The following is a 14,254-nucleotide window of genomic DNA, read 5'->3' on the forward strand; positions in this document are numbered from 1 at the left end:
TTTTATATTACCCAAGGAAATTACTACTATCTGTAAAGTGTATTATGACGTGCAACACCTACAAATTCGTGTTTCAATCTAAACTTACATTAAGTAAGATAGGAATTATTTGCTAAACTAACTTTTGGCGTGGTTCGAGCAGAAAGCAATATTCAAAGTGGAAATCTAGATAGAAGCTACAAAATTTATCTACATCTAACATCTTTACAAACCCGTAAACTTTGTAACCCTACAATAATTACAAACACAAAAGCATTTTTTTTTAAATTATGTATTAAAATGTATAACTTTTTCACGCGAATTAAATACGCGTGGTATTTGGTAAAAAATTACAAATAAGCAAGTTTTATATTTGTGGATTACGAAGAAAATCACTTGAAAGTGTACAATTTACTCTTCTCCGAAATCGAACCTGACTTCAATTACATAATTACTTGGGTCGAAATTGGGTCCTACTTTCAACTTTAATCTTACGAGTAAAAATTTATCCTTAACTTGTGTCTGAATTTTCCCCACTAGAGTCCTATTTTCTGTCGTATTTTCTCCTTATTTTCCAATTTGCCCCGTATGAAATCGGTGTATTAAACAAGATGAGATTCTAAAATTGGAACCTGAATTGGATTCAGATTGCGTTCCATACACCTCTGAAAAAGGACTTTCTCCATTTTTTTATTTCATTTGTGCTTCTATATATTCCACTCTTTCACGCAATCCAAAGTTTCTCAGTGTGTTTTTGTTTTCGGAAATATTTGGTAAAAAAAATCTGTGGTTTCCATTTCCACCTGAGGTACATCCATTCCATTCCTGTTGTTACACGCTAAATAATTTGGTAACGAACACATGGAACCAGGTTAGCACTCGATTCCTTCCTTCGATAAATTTGAATCTAGCGGGTAACTAGTCGTACTGGTTGGTAGCCCGAGGTAAGTTTTAATTTCGGCGGGAATTGTTATTACCGGCAGTAAGCAGCATCTACAAATTGGTACCCAATTTTCTCGAAATCAAAACCCTCTAACTACCCGAATACGTTAAGATTTCCTCTCTAAAAAAATTACCAATGTTGGCGAAATTTTCTCCTAATTTTCCTCTAACATAAGGTTTATTATCAATTTGGTAAAAAAACTACCAAATTCAGCGCAAAAAGCACATAGTCTTCCGGCTTTATTTAGTGTGTCCCGCTGTCACTATCAGTTCCAATCCATTTCTTTTCACGAGACAACTTTCTCCTTCCTCCGTCTCATTCGTGTCAGTTAAGCCGTTTGTTTTCCTCATCACGCCGACAAATTGGATGAAACAGGGCGCACTTTACTTTCACTTTAAAATGAAACTCTTATCCTCAAGTGGTCCAATTTGTCTGGAGAGAAGGAAGGCCAAGCTTCGCAAACTAAGTAAATTGACCTGTTTTTTTTTGTATCACATAAAATGAATTCGATTTCAGTCAGTTTAGTTTTAGGGGAATCCTGTTACGGCCCACTTTCATGGACACATTTGCTCGAATGACTTTCTCCAGGTGGGTTGGGCTGGGTTTATGGCAGAGTAAAAAAAGAGAAAAATGTATGTATTGACTTGGTGGGATAGTGTTCACGCCAAAATTGGAACCTGTGTAAATTTCTGTAAACTTAGGCATTTTATAAATTGGTATTGAATTAAGAGACAGTTAAAAGTGGGGAAATTGCAAGAATATGTAGCTACACTTGATATGTTTTTGTTGTAAAATTTGTGAAACTTTTGAAAATATGCTCTGTGGACGACCTTGCTACACTCACTTTTTACTACAGGTTGATTTTCAGACTTTAAAATATTGTACTTTTTCCACGCAGACATCATAAAGTGAATAATTCTCGTAAATATATTTCGTTACTTGGTATGAATTTTGGCACCAGTTGAAACTCTATCTGCTACCTACTTTAGGTGTATTAATTTTTTTGAACATTTCTATTTCGGATTTCAATTTTGATTTTCTTGGTTTTCTGCTTATAGAACCCGGTCGCGTTTGTCTGTAGCTGTGTAACCCTATAAACCAATTGTACAAATTTTATAACATTACTTCATATGCAAGCTGTTGTGAAAGGTAAAGTCAATAAAAACAGCAAAAATTGGCACCAACACGCAAATGAATTTATCTTCTAAATTTGTCTAAATTTTTGAATTTGAAAATTTTGTGTATCAAAGTTACACGGTTTCCAATCTTTCATGGTTGAATGTTAGATACACACAAAAATTCAGACAATCTTCTGGAATATTTAACAAAGTGGCTCCACTTGATTTTTCACCCTTTTTATCATTGTTTTGTCTGCTGGGTGGCGATCCTTGTTTATGTACATATATCTCAAGCCAAAAATCGCTTTTTCTGCTTTTCTTGTCGTATCTGCATTCGTGCGTAACCCTGAAAACTGGGCGGGGAGTTGTAAACAAGGCTGCGTGATTACGCAACCTAACGCACATTTCAGTCTCGGAAATGATGGGATTTTAGGACACGTGAATAATTCAGTGGGAGGATGCGAATGAGCGCCACCGATATTTATGCACTCGCAGTTTTCCTTTAAACCACCAAAACCAAATGAGTCACATCGTACGCTATTCACGCCAAATTTACGACGTTAAAATTAAGTTATTTTATTACCCGGTACACAATTAAAAGTCATGGAGTCTCTTAAAATTTATAAAATCTGGGTGTTCTGAGGTTATTTAAAATATGAAGTTTGCGCAGATTACCCAGTTACTAAATTTGACTCGAACTAAATCACGGTAAAATTTGTGAGTTGTTTGTATTCCACCGTTTAAAACATCTACAGAACTCATTAAATTAATAATATTATGGAACAAAAAACCGAATTGGAATCAAAATTATTCAAATTTAAAAAATTCTTTATGTCCACCTTTTATGTAATTTTGAGCATTTCCAAAACAGAAAAACCCACTTTCATCTTATATCAAACAGAGATCCAGCTAGAAATACGCATTTAACAGGAAACAAAACCCAATTTTTTACACCATGTTATTTTTTATATACAAGGAAAAAAATTAGCAGAAATGTCTCAATTATTTACGAACTGAGACATCTCATTCAGAAATCCATTTGTTTTTCATAGCGATGTAGAGAGCACCGCTGTCATCACGAGCAGTGTACATCGGAACTTGGGACATTAGTCATCTCATCGTTCTTCCACGTCTCCTCCATCCATTTCCTCACTTCCGGTTGCCGCTGCCATCGTCGTCGTGGAGCACAAATGACATCGTCTGCCTCATGGCTCTTTTTGTCACTGACAGACGAGGACGGTGCAGGCAGAAGAGTAAGCAAAACAAAGCCAGACATTACACCATCAAACACAAGAGAAGAGAGATTATGAGACAAATGCACTCTCCTCCGAGGGGATGACACTCTTAAAAAATTCTACCACAAGTATTTTTTCGGTAAAAAGTAGATTCGACCTGATGGATCCGATAGTAAACTGCCGGATCGGATTCTCCGGACAACAAAGCGTAAAAGTATCAAATTTTGGAAAACCTAGATTTATAATCAATTTGACAAGCACCACTTTGCTAACACCTTGACAAGCTTGTCACACTAACATACGTGTTGCCAAATTCGTAACATGTTCCCACCACTTCTGACAGTTTGGAAGAAATCGGGTGTAAATTTGCTATGCATGAATTTTGCCAGAGCTACACAAAACATTGAAATAAACGTCGTAGCCCCTTACGAATTAGTTAACAAATTTCCTACGTTTGGTAACCCGTCAAAGTTATTTTAACAATTCAATTTTACCAATTTGGTACTCACCTATTCCTTCCCAAATCCATTGACATTAACCGCACTCCATTTTTCAGAGTGCATTCTTTCCCATCTTCTTTGTCTCTTTTATTACCTCGCCGGGGAAGAAATTCTCCGGAGACGACCAACATCCCCCACCACCAGAACGACGGTTAATCTTATGCAAACTATTTTTGGCTCCGGAAACATCGCGACGACGTGGATAAGGAAGATGCAACTGCTTTTCCTTTCTCACCTCCTCCACGCTCCCTTCGACGTGAGGAAAATCCGAATAAAGAAATATTGACAAGAAATTCATTCCGCATTGTTCAAAGAAAACAACAACAAAAAGGTGAAATGAATCATCGTCACTTTTTTTGCGTCTCCATCTCAATCGCTCGTGCCAAGTCATAATTCTACGATGCACGGTGATAAATTCCACTGTGTGCTTGGCAAATATTGCACCCTTGTCAATTCTGTGCCTCGGAAAGGTTGGTTAAACATGTTTAAAACTTGCACGCTAAATAATCCGGTAATATTAACCAGTGTGTGCAACATATCGATGAGTATTCGGCGGTGGTTTCTTTGATCCTCATTACACGTGTAAATTTGCAAGTAATACCATTTGGTTATGTGCATATGTGCTGACACCAGAATTACCAAATTAGTTACGTTACATGCAAATCAAAATTTATCGCTACCCCTTGAACAATTCTTTTGCAGAAGTTGTTACACATATTTGTTAAAATTATAATTTTGGTCATAAATTTTCTTACTCTTGAGTTTTGAAAAAATTAAATTTTCCAAAATTGCAACCATACTGGCAAAATCCTCGGAAAAAATAAACCGTGTTACCAATTTATTAAGAGTGAACCCTGTCTTATTTGACTATTCGGAGGTCCCGTGTGACATTTGAGCCTAGAAACGCGCATCCCTCCCTCCGTTTTTTCCTTCCATTCGCTTTCAAACCCCAAATTTCTTCCGTGAACGAAACTAACTCTCCATTTAAAACGTGACGGCATTCATTTCAAAAATACATAAACCTTGACACCTGGGCGAGATGGATGGACATTCTGGCTCGTGGCACGGATCGACTCTGACTTGCACCAAGGTCAGCCAGTCCGATGTGTGTGACATGCACAATACAACAATAGCACACACACAACAATAATGCATCTTCTATACCAAAATACATAAGTACATATTTACTTGCATCTCCTTCATCCATCCTCGTCGTCTTCCCCTCTAAAGTGTAAAGCGGTAATGATGATGGTAATCTTCAGGGTTGCAAAGGACACCGTGTTTTTGGTGGTAAATGCTTGCTTTCTCTTAATTTGTGTCACAAAATCAAGAAAAAATGTGGTATGATTTCAGTGAGTACTTGAGTTGAAGCAAAATGAAATGAAATAAATGAAATTTAGCGTTGGAAAACTTGAAATCTTCTTTTCATTTCCGAGACGAATTTCCATTGACTCGTGGATAAATTTGTAGCAAATTTTTCCACGTGGCATAATTTGTGAAGAAATAAATTCTTGATTAATAAATTTCGGCATGATTTACAAATTTAACACAAAAAACGGTGGAAAAAGAAATTTCATGAAAAAGCACGGTGTTTAAGGAACCCTAGATGATGATGAAGAAGATGATCATTCACCCAAGAGAAAAAATGCAGCGTCCATTACATTGTAGGAAAAAGTCAGACTTTACGAATTCATATGTCCATTCGACCAGACGGAAGAAGAGGGGAGAAAAATCCACTTCTCCAGAACTGGAGAGGATTTCTGATTTAGTTGTGGATAAAAATGGAAAAAAGTGGGGGTTAGGCGGCTCCAAATTCTGGACTATATATAAATCACGTGATATATGTATTTTTGGATAATATCGGGCAATTTTCGAAGTTCAGATAACAAAATATCAATGTGTAATTAAAGTAATATTAATGACAAACTTTATATCCTACGCTTTTAACAAAAAAACTAACTTACCTATAGTATTAATTTATAAAAACTAACCTTTTTAGGAAATGGAAATATAAATTTTTCTTGTTAATTTTAAATTTGATAACCACATAAAGTTTGTATTAGTAAAAATGCTCCATCTCAAAAGCCTACCACCACCTACCACAGTGTTTTCATTAGATAAACTTTGGATTACAACAACGGGAGAATCTAAAGCACAATTCAATTTATTAAATGTTTAAATATTTCTATCTGGCGCGATAGAATACCAAATAACTTTCCATTGAATATATATTTTTAAACATGATAAACTTCACGCATTACAATGCAAAAGCTAGCTGAATACATTTTTCCATGTCTCTTTCAAATATAGATAATTTAGTCAAAGTAATAAAAACAAAATAAAAAACAACTTACAAAATATAATTTTGACAGATATATTTATATACAAGTCAAAATTCGTACATATAATTGCACGACCATTTTTCATAAAATTAAATAAATTCCTTGATAATTATTAATGTAGACTTTGCACGCGCAGCCTCACTGTGTCAACTTATTTTCACAACCTTTACCTTCATATTTCCATAAATTAATACATATCAGATAAATCATGCACGTGCTTTGGAAATATTGGCAACGAAACATTCCTATTTTCTGAGGAAACTCAGAAAAAAGGTTTGACATTTTCATATTCAAATTCTCATAAAATTTTATAAACAAGTTATCTTTAAAAAGTATCCAAAATCCAATATGCAATCTCCTCCAAAAATCCTTCACAATCTTCTAATTATATTTCACCAAATACACAGTTACACAGCGTCACGAGACCACTTTACAATTTTATTTCATTTCATTTCATAAACACAACTTCAAATATTTGATCACAATCAGAGAAAAAAATCATGAAACGCGTTTTACTTACTCAAGAAAAGAAACGAAGCCCAAGTTTGAAAGTGCTCACACATTCGTCTCGTCTCTTACGTAAGTAACTTTGATATTACATACAACATTTGCCCATGCAGCATTTCCCCTTCCGACCAACGAAACAGAGGGGAGAGAGGAAGTTGAGAATGGTAAACCTCGCATTCTAGTTTTCCACACGTAAAAAAGCTCCCCAGTCTCAGTTCTCTCTGTGACTGCGAAGACGGTGGAGGCTGCACTTTTCGCTCCGTCGACTGCATTCCCTTCCCACTTTATTAATCGGGCTATGCACTTATACTGCTTTTATTTGGGTATGTCCATGTCCACCTAAGAAAAAAGGGTGCATCTCGCTCTTTACTTACAACCTTTACACATGTACAATTACGTACAAGGTCAACAATTAGCCACAAGCCAACAACACGGTATACGACTGCATGAGTACATGCATATTTACGACGATTACGGCACAGGTGTGGGTTTTATTCAATCAAGCGAACGTTCTTGTCTTGAAGATGTGAGTAAATAAAGGTGTGAAATGTGGGCACGATTAAAGTAAAAATTTCCAATCGTCTCCAACCACTTGGAACAAAAATTGTGGAAAAATAAAAGAGAAAGTGACAAATTGTGCAGTTTATGAGAAAGTTTGACACACTTTTCCAATATTTGAGTGCTTTCGAGTGAGAGAGATTGGCAAAAGGGAAGATTTTCGACATAGTGGAGAAGCAACACGATTATTTAAAGGAAAGTGAAAATTGAAGGGAATTATGAATGGAAAAATTGTTTCGTTTGAAATTTGAGGTGAAACTTGTGTAATGTAATTGGTAAACAATTTAGCGAAATTTTTGTCAGAGTTGCATGAAAACTAATGCTATTTGACTTTATGAAAAATTGAATGGTTTTAATTGAAAATTTCTCGGGTGAAGTGCAACAACAAGTTATGAAATTTACTAAATAATTGAAGCTGTGCAATTTTGCTACACTAAACTTGCATACTTTATTGTGTAATAACAGCAGTTGGGCAATATTTATATAAGATTTGGAAACCAAGTAAAAGTTCAATATTTAAAAAAAACATGAGAAAATGTGCAAAAATAGCAAGTCGTGAAATTGTGCTAATAAATATAGAAGGATGTCCTTCTGATTTTATCGTGATCCTAGATATTGTTCAAGTATGAAGTGAGACAAAACGAGGACTGGTTCATGAAAATCGGATAAATCGGATATTTACCAAAATCTAAAACACTTAAGAAATTTCAAACTATGAAAAGTAATGAATGTGTCTCTTGGATGTGCACAAGATCCAAAATTGTGAAATTAGGTGTCTCCAATTGTTTCCAACTTCTGAACATTTCACTGGGTTAAAGTGAGACACGAGACAAAATTCTTCCGTATTTGGATGGAAAAGTGTCGCAAGGACGAAATGTCAAGATTTGATGGTGCATTGTGAGAAAATCGGACAAATATTTCTTGGATTTCATTCAAATTTTTTAAAACTACGGAAGATTTCGGAAAATGTGAATTAAACCTTGATCCAAGGCGTTGTTTGAAATTCCGTCGTAGATTTTGAGAAACTCAAAAATAAATAAAGCAAATTTGAAGGCTCTTTCTTAAAATCAGTGTCCAAGTTTAGTGAAAAACTCAATTCTTAGAGAATATTGTCCCTCAACTTAAATTCATTTTTCATGAATTTTACCCAAAATGTGAAACAGATTTAATAAATCCCGAATTGTGAAAAGGAGGATGAATCAATAGTTACTTGAAAGTTAATGGGAAATTGGTGCGTGGGAAAATCCTTATGTTATTCAAGAGTGTAAAGTGCATAACGGAAATTTATCCACTAAAATAAGGTACCTGGCACTTCCATATTTATCGAATAGTTAGAAATAGGCAAATATTTGCCAATTCGATCAATACGCAAAATTTACACAAACGCCCTCCCCTACCAACTCAAGTGTCAGTTTTAATTACTGTTTTCTGAATTACGCCCTCTCACTCCTCAATGGCTCTCACTCTGCAAAGCGTGAAAGAGAAAGTTATTCTGGATCGATTTATATATTCACGTCGACTTATGTAACCCTCATAAAATTATCAACTTTTCAATATACACTAAATTAACCGGACAACACAATGAAATCTATTTCTATCTAAATCCATATGCCTAAATAACAACAGGATCTTCCTAATAATTTAATCTAGCTTAACCTTTTCCAAAATTGTATACGGCTTCACAAAGTTGCAAACTTTATCATGAGCCAGTATTCGTAACTTACATATTTATTACTCTAAATCGTCAAGTGATATTTTGTAGTGGTTCTGCCCAATAAAGGCGAAAACCACGATTCATTTGTGGCTGGATTGAACCCTTGTCCCGTTTTATGGCGACCTGCCACACACACCGCGAAGCAACCTAAATAATTGGATGCGAACGTGTCCCGCACAATGCGCGTTTTGTCGATATTTCCAGCAGGTGTACAAATAAATACGATCAGCGTGTAAAAAAAACGATGGAACACTTATATGAAATCGTGCACAAGGCATGTCATAGGTTTTGAGTGGTTAAGGAATCGAACGTATGGATAGGTCAAACCAATGGGTCAAGGGTCAAAAGTCTCAAAATCATTCCCATCCTTTACGCACGGACCGTTAATGAGATCGATAAATGCAGGCAGATGGATATCGTCCTGATCTTTATGTCATTATAGATTTTCCATAATTCATTTCGTTATTAGGAATTAATCCATTTCCATACAGCTTTCAATTTAGCAATTTACTCGAATATTTGTAATCAGATAAAATATCAGTAAAATGCAGTACAAATTATACTGTCAACTGTACAGTTGTGCTACAATCTTTTATAAACGCATTAAAATTTTTGTATCTGCAGCTGATTTTCATTTATAAATTTTTGGATTTTACTCAATAACAAATAGGCGAGTGAAGTGCAAAGAAAAATGGTTAGAACATTCATTAATGAGCTGGGCATATGTATCGTAGCAGGTGGATATTTATGTCTACAATTAATTTCGTGGCTGGAGTTAGGCCCAGATTATTTATTCAGTTAGCAAATTCAGGCCAAGTGCAAGGGTCCCAGCCTAGCCTTATTTCTACTTATACCCTTAACGCTATTTGACTAAATAATAAATGCCTTAAAATGCCTTATTCTCTTATACAAACCAATCCTGCTGGGATTCCATGGGCCGTCCTTCTGTTAATTGGTTAGCCTAGAGTAATTGAGCCGTTCTAAGAGATGTGGGTGTGCCGCAATGTTTCCCGTATGTGGAATAATGGGCGGTGTGACCAATTTGTGGTTTAAACAGGAACAAGAAATATTTATTCTCTTAAAGCTGGAGTCCTCCCGAAGAGTTCCGCCTCAGTTGAAGATCAACCGAAGACTCTCCCCGATTAATACAATACCAATCTTTAAATACCAAGTCTTACATAGTCATTACATGTAGTGTATCTTAACATTAGTAACTATTCTCGCGTAGTCAACACATGGGTCGGCTTTTACCTATTCACCATACATTAACTCTGCCTATTCATACAATGTGTTATTTAACTAAGGAATCTGTATGACACGGGAATTCCTATGTTCCAAGTGAGTGTCCAAATGCGTAGTGCGGCAGTTGCTATTCATCCAATATTTTAGCTATTCGCCCTATTCATTACATACATTTGACGTTCGCCCTATTCATTCAATACATTTGCTGTTTGTCCTATTCATCCAATGTATAATAAATAATTACAAAATAATTACTCAACGAACTAATTGATAGCTCCTAAATAGCATAAATAAATAAATAAATGACTACATTTATACAAGTTTGTAAACTTAAAAAACTGAGGTATGCAAATAAAATGATGTAATTCATATTTATCATTATCCAACGCCAATAAGATTTTTGTTGTAGATTTGTAATATTTTAATACCAACGATAGGTGTCAAAAACGTTTGGTAGATACATTAAAAATATGAAAATTCGAAAACTTCAAAACTTGAAAAACTCCGTTTCGAGTTTTTCTTCCAACCAAAATTAAACCCAGCTCGTTTGAAACAGTGAGAACTTTACAAGCGTGGGAATATTTGTCTCCTCGTCGTGAACCCTCCATGAATCTCTTTTTATGCTTATTTAACCACAACTCGACACAAAACAGGTTGGAATCTTTTGATTGCATTCCCAACCTGGCTGGAGAAATGAGACGCATGAGAAAAATGTGCACTTGCCAGGGCTCGATTATTTCCACCACCTCGAGACCTTTATTATTCTCTCCAGGGACGATGACATCGTCCCGACCAACACAAATCTGTCGGTAATGAAACGCCGAAGCTACTGTTCTTCACGTCTCGATAAGACATAAACATTGAAATGTTGCCGATTTTTCGTTACCAAATTTGTTCCGGTAAACAGTTGTCGTTATTTTTACCAATTTGATACCGAAAAATCGGCACCATTACCATCCTTTTTGTCGGTATGGGAAGCCCCTCATACAAATCACATACTTTATGCAGGACTTCTTAAATGTCATGAAGAGTAACAAAGCAACAATAGGATCCGTTTACTAAACAATTTTTTTCTCCTGGGCAAATCTCCCGTCTCGTTTAAATTTTAACAATTTGCCAACGTCAGGTTTACTTAATCTCGACGAAATGTTTGCCCTCTCGTCGTGCATGGAGAGGTTTTAAGGAGCTGAGGAAGCTACGAAGCAGGTGGACAAAAAACCTCCATCCACCTTAATTGTCATTCATCCCAGAGAGAAGGGAAACGTGACCTTGTTTCCTAAACGTGACTTTTACCCAAATTTCTGAATATTTACATTGTTCGCAAACTCTAAGCATAAAGCTAAACAGGATTCTTAATGCCGTGCAGCGAGCAGGAGGGTCTTATGATACAGGCATGATGTATGTCTGTCCGTCCGTCTGTATAAATGCATTTCCAAATGTGTCAATACAATTTTCACTTTCGGTTTACATTGCCTGCATTGTTTGTAACACTACCGAACGATAATACTAATCATGCGCAGAATTCAAATTTTCTACAAAAAATTGCAAAAAATTATCCCCTCTAAAAAATAGCAGTGAGCTGCTCAGAAATATGCATAGTGAGTGACCGTCCATCAGAGAATCGTTGCTTAATAGCAGACTGATGATAGTTTTGTTATCTCATTTATTATGTAGAGTTATTCGGTTTAGAATATTTCCTCTTGTCTCGGGCCACGTGAAGTTGAGACATATTAAAGTAGCAGTTTGGCCAGAGGAGGAGGAGGAGGACGGAATACGAAATGGTTTGTTTGGCAGGATTCGTGTCACTCATTAATCTTCATTACGCACTTTAAACTTTAAAACTTCCGCTCGAAATTCGTCTGCGTCCTTAATTCTTGCCTTGTTTTGGATTTGGATGCGAGCCCAGATTAGTGTTTCGTATGGGATTATAGTTACGAATTGAGAGCCATAAAACGACTGACAGTAACAAATTACTAAAACTTACTCTAAACAACTTGGTAATCAAATTGCTGGCAAATAAAATCTGCTACACACAATAATTTTCCGCACAGTTTCGTGAGAATGGTTGGAATTTCGGGTCGGGTAAAACTGAAATCTGTCAAAATTTCCAACGAATTTAGTAGGAATTTGATACTGGACCGGAGGCAAAATTCAATTTAGCAGGAGGAAATTGCATAAAATCTCAAATTAATTTTGTTACCATTAATATGGTCTCAAAAATTGTATGCCAATTGATTCCAAGGGATGCCTACATCCGGTAAAACATTTCTATGCCACCATTTAAAGTATAATGATTCGCTTGTACATACATATTTTTCTGCAATTCCGCCCCATTTGTCCCCCATTACGTGGTGCATACATTTTCATACAAATACAAATTAACCGATTGAGCTACTTGTTTGTCTCCATTTCCCATCGGGATTAAGGCCACAATGCCAAGTTTACGTGAACTGAATGAGAATAATCCTGGGCTGAGACGTAACCCGGCTCGACAGGAAGTTGCGTAATGAGTATGACAGACAGGATGGGAGACGACCCCTGCCCGTCTTTAATTTCTACGCATCAACAATCTCACAATCTCATGACTTCCTTTAACAAGGTAGTTTGGAAGTTCAAGTATTATTCTGGTAGGAGTGATATTTGGAACTCAAAATTTTTTCGTATTATTTTCGAAATTGTTACAAATTTCGGGTTTTATGGCCTAGATTTTAGGGAATTGTTACAAAGTACAAACCATTTGCAGGTTTAAGGAGGTTACCGGATTATAAATATCGCTTCGTGAAGTTCATCGTTACCTAGTTTTGAAGTTTTCGATTTTAAAATTTTTAGTAATGTAGAGAACATTAAGTTTTGTGTGTTATTGTGAATTGATAATTTACAACGCCATTTCTGGAAAGTTCAAATGTTTTGATACAATTTTAATTTAAAGATTTGAGCATTAGGTGGTGCACGAAGTTTGCTTGTATTTAATTTTGATATTCACGTAAACTGTGTAACTCTTCAAAATTTTCAAAAAATATTTCATCACGAAATTTCTCAATATTTGCATATGTAGTTTGCACAGGTGAAGGAATAAACGAATATTATTTTATTTTAAGAATTCTGATAACCTAAAATTTTAGTTACCCATCAGTGAAATGAAACAATTCAAAATTACACACATCCGTTACCGCTGGAAATGTGGAAAAAATTATTTCGATGTTTGGAACCCATATGAATACCATCAAAGCTTAAATGCAATTCCAATATTTTGCAAAGATTACAAAGTAATATTCGCTAAAAAAATTTATTCTTAACTTACGTAGATCGTTGGTGTCCTTTACTGTCTCTGTACCTAATTTTGTACCATTTATATCATTTTTGCAAATTTTGCAGAAATAGATCAGAATTTTTAATAAACTACAAAATTAAAGTACTCCAATCAACTTAAATTGTAAAATGAACCAGATCGTTGTCCAATAATAGTTGCAAATAATTGGCAAAAATATTCCAACTAAAGTTTCGCATATGTAGCAAAATTAATTAAATATCGATTTATTTATTTCCCTTGAACAAGACGCAATCAAAAGTTAAACTTTAATTGGATATTGTTCCCCCAAAATAAGCAAATAAAATATTCGCAAAATTGCGATTTAATTATAGCAACGTCAAAAGTATAACATATCAAAATCCAAAATTACGGAGTAATCAACAAGTTCGGACATTGTCCACCTTGTCATTTCCTTTTTCACAATGTTATGTAATGTTGAGACAATGGGTTATAAATAATTTGTAATGGTATGAAATTATTGGTGTAAAAAATTGCCTCCCACTCTAAAACATAACTCGGTAAAAAAATTACTACTAGACCGATATTTGGTAATTTTTGGTAAACTTACCGCAAATTTGTAACATTTGCATACCTTTTATTTTCACCAAATAAGCGTCGTAACTATTCTCCAGCCGGTAAAAAATAACTTCCGTAACCTTTCTTATCCAGTTTGTACTTCGTGGTAAATAAGTGTTACCAAAAATTCCTAACCTCACATCCCGGTAACATCTACCTACATATGGGCATATATATCTGTAACAAATTATTGAGTGTATGTCTCACCAATCACCCCGCAAAATATTCCC

At 35.3% G+C, this 14,254-nt stretch overlaps 1 protein-coding gene across 1 annotated transcript in view; it reads left to right on the forward strand.

Moving 5' to 3' along the window:
* The first annotated feature begins 7,331 nt into the window (after positions 1 to 7,331).
* The window catches only part of LOC110862100 (leucine-rich repeat-containing protein 24), a 75,613-nt gene continuing 68,690 nt past the window's right edge, over positions 7,332 to 14,254 (forward strand). The window contains exon 1 of the mRNA XM_035845236.1: positions 7,332 to 8,483. The gene's annotated coding sequence lies outside the window, so the exon portion shown is untranslated. The remainder of the gene's footprint in view (positions 8,484 to 14,254) is intronic.

This window comes from Folsomia candida, unplaced genomic scaffold, assembly GCF_002217175.1.
Source record: "Folsomia candida strain VU population unplaced genomic scaffold, ASM221717v1 Fcan01_Sc049, whole genome shotgun sequence".
Taxonomy (NCBI): Eukaryota; Metazoa; Arthropoda; class Collembola; order Entomobryomorpha; family Isotomidae; genus Folsomia; species Folsomia candida.